The sequence below is a fragment of the Colobus angolensis genome, unplaced genomic scaffold, assembly GCF_000951035.1.
Source record: "Colobus angolensis palliatus isolate OR3802 unplaced genomic scaffold, Cang.pa_1.0 Scaffold307, whole genome shotgun sequence".
In the NCBI taxonomy this organism is placed as follows: domain Eukaryota; kingdom Metazoa; phylum Chordata; class Mammalia; order Primates; family Cercopithecidae; genus Colobus; species Colobus angolensis.
The window spans coordinates 2,106,390-2,114,888 of NW_012116344.1; positions in this window are offsets into that span (position 1 = coordinate 2,106,390).

An 8,499-nucleotide genomic window follows, 5' to 3' on the forward strand; every position below is an offset into this window, starting at 1 on the left:
TGCCTTGCGGTGAAATGCACAGCTGGTAAAAGCACTGCACTGTCTTCTCCCGAAGTATTTCCAGGATCTAGTATAAATGGGGATCTGTCTTTGCCTTCAGCTGCTTATTTCACCCTAGAAACACATGCTTTCCTGGCCCTGTTCCTCCGTGTGCTCCACCCGGAAGCCAGTAATCCAATTAAGAAACTGGCAAATGAAAAATCTTACAAGTGCTGAATCTTCTGCCTGTCTGTGTATTTATACATTTTGTATGTTTATATACAAAAGAGCTTTAATTAATTGACTTAGAAAAATAAATGCTTAAATCAAATATTTTGTCAGATAAATAGAAACTTTAATGCCTTTTTGTTCACATGACTTTAGTACTCTTTTGGAAATAAAGACAGTTTTAAAGATCACTGGCAAAATAAAATGTTTTGAAAATGTAAACATCTAGTCTCAATTAAGGTCGGACATCAGATTTTCTAAATGCCTTAAGGTCAAACTGTTTCTTTGACTTTTGAAAATTGTTCAATTTACCTACCTTGGAGACACTGGATTCTAGATAAGGCCTGGGGACATGTGGAGTTAACCATGCCCCTAGCGATGCTGGAGTCAGCCATTATCTGCACTTCTGCCTGGTGTGTCCTAGGCTAGGCTCCACACCTAGTACACAATTAAAATTGCTTACTAACCAGGGTTTTTACCAAAAGTAAAAGTCGCTAAAAGTTAACATTGTAATATGTAATTAAGACTATTAAAACAACAGTTTTATATGTAGGCTGTGTATGGAAAGTAGAAAGTACTTTTGGTAAAAGATTATAAGAAAGCATGGGAATGTGGATTTTTTTTTTTTTTGCTTAAAGGGTTCAATAATTGTTTTAAGTATGAAAGAATCTAAAGGTTTAAGCAAGCTGTGGAAGATTTATAAAAATTAATTGTAAGAGATTTTGTGCATGAACATATTGCCTAAAGTTGAAAGGGTATTATTCAGTTTTTCCATAAATTAAATGTTGGAATACAAGCACAACAGGTTTTCCTTAGAACACTGATCTGCTCTTTCACAAAAAAATGTAAAGGGCTATAAAAGGTTTATGAGAATCTTACCTTATGGTTAAACATTAAAATTGGGTAAATATGTCTATAAGCTTTTATTAAAAATTGGGTTTGACATTAATAGTACATTAATGTAAAGGTGAAACTTGACTTATTTGGCATAAAAATCATACGGGAAGCATTATCAAATGTGAAATGCTGTTTTGCTTTCTTTGGACTATATTTGCATAATTGTGTCATTGGTATATGATCTAAAATTATGGGAAACTCCTATAATTCTTACATGACTTTATGTATTTTATTAATAATTATAATTGTTATGTAAAATTTTGTGTACTGCAGAAGTAACTAAATTTCCTTATCAACTGTGGCTTTAATAGTGGCTGTCCTAAAACTTTTTATTACCCACAGACAATTGTTTTGTTTTAATTCTCTTTTGAAGGTGGTTTATAATCAACTGTAGATCTCTAATACGTGTTCTTAAATGCAGATATTTCCGATAACTTTGAAAATTGTAACATTAGAATAGAGAAAACAACTTTCAAAACTCTCATGAAGAGCTGGAATGTTCATGAATATCAAATAGAACAGGACTTAACTGTATTAGCTGAACCAAAAGAAAACTGAAGCAATCTTTTTAACTTTTCTTAAAATGTTGCTGATTCTTTGTTTTGTTTTTCAGAGTCAAGGAAACTTTTCTTTTGAGCTATTTACAGCTTGTAGCAATTGAGTAAAGTATACTGCTGTGAACAAAATTTGGAACATATTTGTTTCTCTCTACTTGATTTCTCCAGGTTTTGGAAGCTAGTTGTGAGTATTCTTAACTTATGGCAATATAGTTATTTGCATAAGTGCAATAAGAATCTGTTTTCTTTTTTAACAGGACACAATTGGAGAAATTGGTTATTTTACTAAGGCTCTGACAGGAATCCTGCGTTTTTCTTTAAGGAATTAAACTTAACTTTTAAAGCCAATAAAAATCACTTGGGAAACTGGCCTCATACCTTGTCTACACAGCCCCTGTAAAGGGTTTCTGACCTGGGGTAAGTAATGAATGTCACTTTCTATCAGGTCCAGGAGCCCCAAGTTATCTTGGGACCTCAAGAAGAAAGAAATTTACCCAACTGACAGGTGTTTGAGGGTACAAAACCTTGGCTGGGCTCACCTTTAAAATAAAGTCTTATTTGAAATTCCTTCTATGGAACAGAGTTCCATTAAAAGCCAATTTAAAAAGAGCCTATGTAAAAAAAACAAGTATTCTTGCTGCACTTTATACAAATAATCAGGCCAAGTATAATAAAGCAAATCAATCTTACCATAAATGGGAAACTGGAGAGAGAGAAATATTATGTTTCAAAAATGATGGTATACTTGTTATTACATTTAGTTTCATCAGTTGTTTTTAAGTTTGTTTCTGCAATTTAGGCTAACTCTGCTTATTCCTGTGAACCAACCAGTGATCTCTGACTGTTGCTCAGAAGAAACAAGAGGAATCGGTAATGTAAAAATCTGGATCAGTATTCTAATTCTGGGCACATTACAATCCACTATCAACCCCATATCAGCTTAGCTCTAACAGTTGCCCAGTTCGTGAAAAGCCTTCTAATTCCGTTTACTTGGAATAACTTTACTTATTTTGCTTTACTCTTACGGAATATATTGCTGTTATACTCTTTTGTAGCAATACAGAACAAGCTTACTCAATGTTTTCTTAAACTAAACACTTATTAATCTTCCAGATATCACCTCTTGTCAAAACTCAAGAGTCATGAATGGCCCTCACCATACTGATGCTTTCTGACTGAGCTCCTCTCTACCCCGAACACAAGAGACCTTAATAGTTAGGCAACCTGAAGAAGTTACAGAAGATGGCTGTATTCAACCTGAAGAAGCTACAGAAGATGGCTCTTCATCCTCTGTAACCCTTAGGATTAAGGGTTCTGTTTGAAAAGGGAGGGGGGAAATGTCAGAGGCTTGTGAACCAGAGTAACTCCATCTTGAATAGGAGCTAGGTGAGATGAGGCTGAAACCTACTGGGCTGCATTCCCAGACAGTTAATGCATTCTCAGTCACAGAATGACATAGGAGGTTGGCACAAGATACAGGTCATAAAGACCTTGATGATAAAAACTGGTTGCAGTAAAGAAGCTGGCTAAATCTTACCAAAACCAAAAGGGCCACTAGAGTGACCTCTGGTCGTCCTCACTACTACACTCCCATCAGCATCATGAAAGTTTATAAATGCTGTGGCAACGTCAGGAAGTTACCCGATATGGTCTAAAAACAGGAGGCATGAATAATCCACCCCTTCTTTAGCATATCATCAACAAATAACCCTACAAATATGCAATCAGCAGCCCTTGGGGCTGCTCTGTCTGTGGAGAAGCCATTCTTTTATTCCTTTACTTTCTTAATAAACTTGCTTTCACTTTACACTGTGGACTCACCCTGAATTCTTTCTTGAGCAAGATCCAAGAACCCTCTCTTGGGGACTGGATTGGGACCCCTTTCCTATAACATTCTCACTGGGTAACTGCTCCCAGCCACCACTCTCCTTCTGGCGAATTCCCCCTTCATCCTTCAAATATTCTGTTAAATGTCACCAGATAGGCTCACCTGACCTCTACAGACTCAGCCATGTCCCTTGTTATTGGTTCTCATTGTATTTTATATTTCTCTTTAAAACTTATCACAAGGAGTAATAGATGGATTCTGAATGGCCAGTCAGGGCCAGAGAGCCAGAACATGCAGGTCTTAGAAGGCCAATGCAGCTGATTGGCATCCAATCAATATGCATACAATAGTTCAGCCTTCTCTAAACAAGAGAGCCAAAGCAAGCCACATAGGGGACAACTTCCAGTTAATGATTGCTAGGAAAGGTCTTTGGGCAAACTCATTTCTGTCTTATTGCTCCATGGGTACTCTCGTACTCCAAGGATCTCATTACTGCCACAGACCCATTTTTATACTTGTGTATTATCAGTCAAGTTTTGCTGGAGTTAAAAAATATATATGTGTATATATATTCTGCTTCCTTTAAGATAATTTTCTGTTATGGTTCTATTTCAAACTCCTGGTTCTTCTTCTCTGCCTTTGTTCTGAGAACCTGTGTTCTTGTACCAGCTAGCTCAGCTCCTCTCCTCTGGCTTCCTTCCCTGATGACTCTGAACACATTCCCTGGGCTTTGAGCTCTGTTGTCTGTCTAGTGGGGATTGGGCCTACCACCAGCCATTCTCAGCTGGACTTTTAAAACAAGGGGTCAGAACTTAGATTTTGCTGTGCAGTTTTTGACAGGCCTTAGTTTTTGCCCTAGGGTTTAGAGAGAGAATTCAAATTCCCTGGCAAAAACAAGACAGAGACTCAATCTTTGAGAGGAATACAACTTTAGAACAAGTTTTATTTTATTTTTTTAATTTTTACTGTTTATTTATTTACTTATTTTTGAGCCAGGGTCTTGCTGTCTTACCCAGGTTGGAGTGCAGCGGTGTGATCACGGCTCACTGCAGCTTCTGGCTTAAGAGATCCTTCTGCTTCATCTTCCCAAGTAGCTGGGGCTACAGGAACACCACCATGCTGACCCTATTCTTATTCTGTGAGACAGACAAGTTTTGAATTAAATGACCAGAGCTTCAGACCCTTTGGAGCAAAGGAGTCTTAATTATGAGTTCAGAGAATAGGGCAGGAACTCCTGATTCCTTTTTACCTAAGTTTAGGATGAATCTTGAGGACAGAGAGTGGGTCTGGGTCTGGATTTCCAGGTCAAGTGTCTCCATAATGTAGTTAGGTGCAGGATATATGTTGTGTGATGCCACCATCTTTGTACCTTGCCAAGTCTCCTCTCATCTCTTGATTTCTAAGTCATTCCTTGGGAACCACTGACAACTTCAAAAGTTCAAAAAGCTTAACCTTCAACCAGTGTGGTTTCCGGCAAAACATTTTCTGTTTAAAAGAAGTGATGGCAGCTAATGTTAGTGACTTCATTGCTACATTCTGGGACTGATTGTGTGCATGGAAGTCCGCTTACCTCACCTTGTAAGCATTGCCACCCACTAGTTCCTGTAGGCCTCCACAGCTCATTATCACCTCGTTAGAGAGGATTGCAGGTCAAACTCTGGCACCAAATATCCATTATAGATAGGTCCTTAGTGACAGGACTGTTTGTGTTCCCCTCTTCAGAATTCAATTTACATGCTAATTACCTTTTGAATATCCGAGCACGTTTAACACGTTTACCTGTAGACAGTAGTGACTCTCTTCTATCTCCTTGAACTCTAATTTTGTTAAGTTACCCTCTCACTGAGAAGCAGTCATATACATTGGGTCTTTTTAGGCCAGAATTAAAGGTACTCCTATTTTAAAACTCCAGAAGCCTGCTCATTAATTTAGCTTCCAGAAATGGGGGGTAAGGGCAGGACTGCCTGCGTTCCTTAGCACAAGAGAGAGCTTTTTGCCTGCTGAGTCAGTTTGCATGGCAATATGGAAATTTGTTGTCTAACATTCAAAGCTGAAGATCAAGTGACTTCTCTCTATTCAAATGTGGCTCCAAAGTCTTCAAACTGTTACTAAGGGAACTATTTTTCCCTCTGTAGTGTGTTTGTGTGCAAGTGTTCTGAAGCACAAAATGCCAAACTGTGTGCATTAACCGATGGCTGCTCCTTGGCAGATTTTTACTCTACAGTTTTAATTCAAATGTAATTGACCATGACAAGGTGAAAGGCACTAAAACTCTTCCTTTATTGGAATTAACTCTGAAACATTTCACCCAATGGTGAGATGTGCTGCACAGGAAAGGCTGACACAAACACCCTTTGAAAATACATAAATCAGACAATTTCTTGGAAAAGAATGAAAAGAGAATTCAGAAGACAGGGGCCTAAAAGCAAGGGCAAATAGCCCAGGTCAGCCAGCCCTTACTTTTCTTTGACTCCTACTGTATATTTTTGTGGCCATTTAGTAAGATGACCCAGCAGTGACAAGATGAGCTGCTTTTGTGAGGCTGATGTCTCCCAATTGCCTTGATGCTGCTTCTCCCTGAATGATTTATGGATTCCACCCACTCTGGGCAGTCTACTAGGGACTTCAGCGTGGGAGTTAGAAGAAGGATAACATATTTTGGATTCTATGAAGCTGCTTTCAGCATTTCTCCTAAATTGGATTCAATACATCTTTCTCAGAAGATGTAATTGAAACTGTAGTCTGGTTGAATAAGATATTATTTGAGAACTTATCAAGACTCTGAAAGGCCAAATGGTGTCTAGGTAGGTGTTTTAGTTGCAGTGGGAAAGCCCTAATGTTTAACATGGGGTCTCAGAGACACAACATGGAACATGCAAGGAACTGCAGCAAAGCCACTCAAAAGAACCACAGGGTCACCCCTGGCACCAACTGATGCCTCTTCCAACATACCACAGTGGTACCCCTCAGACTTCTATCACAACAATGTCTATCACAGTGTACTATTAAATAACTAAGCTGCACTTACGTATTTACACAGGTGTCTTTCCTGCTAGAGAGTTTTTTGATACCGTAATTGTGTTTTGTTAGTCTTTATCCTTCCAGATCTTAGCAGGTCTTAGTAGGTGCTCAATCAATACTTGAGCTGAATGACAAATGCCCATTCATATGTTTTCTATTATTTATGGAAATGTGCTCTTATTTTGTTTTCAGCTTAGGTTTGCCTCCCTATCCCCTATTTGCCAGGCTGGTTAACAGCCAGAAAAAACCTGTTACAACTTGACATTAGGCCCCCTGGTCTCTGCACCAGTGCACATCAGCACAGTCAAACTTCCAACCTGATCAGAATGATACAGTGCTTTCTTGCAGTGAAAGGAAGCCAGGACATTAGATGCGGAAATCTAGCCCATCTCCCATTTCCAGAGTTATCTGGAAGGAGGAGAATAGATCATTATTGCCTGTCTTAGAAGGAATGAAAGAACCACTGATCTGGACAGCTATGAAGAAAGAAGTGACCGTTATTGCTGGTAGACTCCCTAGGCAACATTCATACACAAAATTCCAAAAAATTAGCCCTTGACTCTTTGCAAATATTGTCGAGCAGTCTCTTTCTCAGATAGTCTATGTGTTGGAATCCTCTTAATCTGGAGTACTTCACACTCTGACCATCTCCAGCCTAATGAAATTAAACTGGTAAGATCACAGTAAACTGGGTATGGGGAGATGAGATCTTGGGAGTTGGGTGGAGAGCAGGAAAGGTGGTGGTGTTTGGGAGTAGGAGACTGTAGTACACTATTCTCATATTGCTATGAAAAAATACCTGAGACTGAGTAATTTATAAAGGAAAGAGGTTACATTGGCTCATGGTTCTGCAGGCTGTACAGGAAGTGTGGTGGCATCTGCTTCTGGGGAGGTCTCAAGAAGCTTCCAATCATAGCAGAAAGTAAAGTGGGAGCAGGCATATCACATGGCCAGAGAAGGACTAGAACCAGAGTGGGTAGGAGCTACCTGCTTTTAAACAATCAGGTCTCAGGAGTTTTAACTCAGTATAGTGAGGACAGTACCAAGGAGGATGGTGCTAAACCATTTGTGAGAAATTCATCCCCATGATCCACTCACCACCTACAAGCCCCAACTTCAAAATTAGGGATTACATTTCCACATGAGATTTGGGTGAAGACATACATCCAAACTACATCAGACACCAGTGTAAAGTTACTCTGATCTTATCCTCTATTCCTTGCTGCTGAAAGGTAACTGGACATTTCACAGTTTGTCTTTTGGCAAATAGAGCTTTATGGATTGTCTAGCCTAAGACCCTCAGAAATGCTCAGCCTAGTAGAGAACTTGAGAGGGAGAAGCAGTATGAAGGAAAAAGGAACCATTATTTCCTGAGCTCCTAGTCTGCCAAGAACTTTACATGCATTATTTTATTTAATCCTTGTAAACTCCTGGAGTCTAGATATTCTTGTCTCCATTTCACAAAAGAGAAAACTGTGACTCATAAATAATGTATCTAGGGTTTCAAGGTCAACAAGTGGCTGAACTGACTGCACGGGGGTTGGGGGATTCTGTCTCATTTCAATGCCTATGGACAATCATTTTACTCAAAAAGGGAAAAGGGAAAGTGAGAAAAGATGAACAAAAGACAAAGAAGAAAAAAAGAAGAGGAAATATAGAGAAAAACAAAAGCTGTATATTCCAAGAAAGAAAAAGGAGAAAAAGCATCTAGTCTACAAGTCTTTCCTCTTAGTCTGTATTAGATGTAGATTTTAGGATAAATTATAATTGGCAGGGGTCTACTTGCCTTCTGAGTCTCTCTGTCTTACCTCAAGCTAGTTTTCTCCTATATTTAGTTCTTCATTTCCTTCAGGAGACAATTTGAGTTTTGGCAAATTTCTGTACCAATATGGTCAAGAAAGTAGGCATCATAGTTCAACAACCACATTAATTTTAAGGTCATCATAATAAATATGCTAGTAGCTGCATAAGTCAATTCCTTGTAGGAGA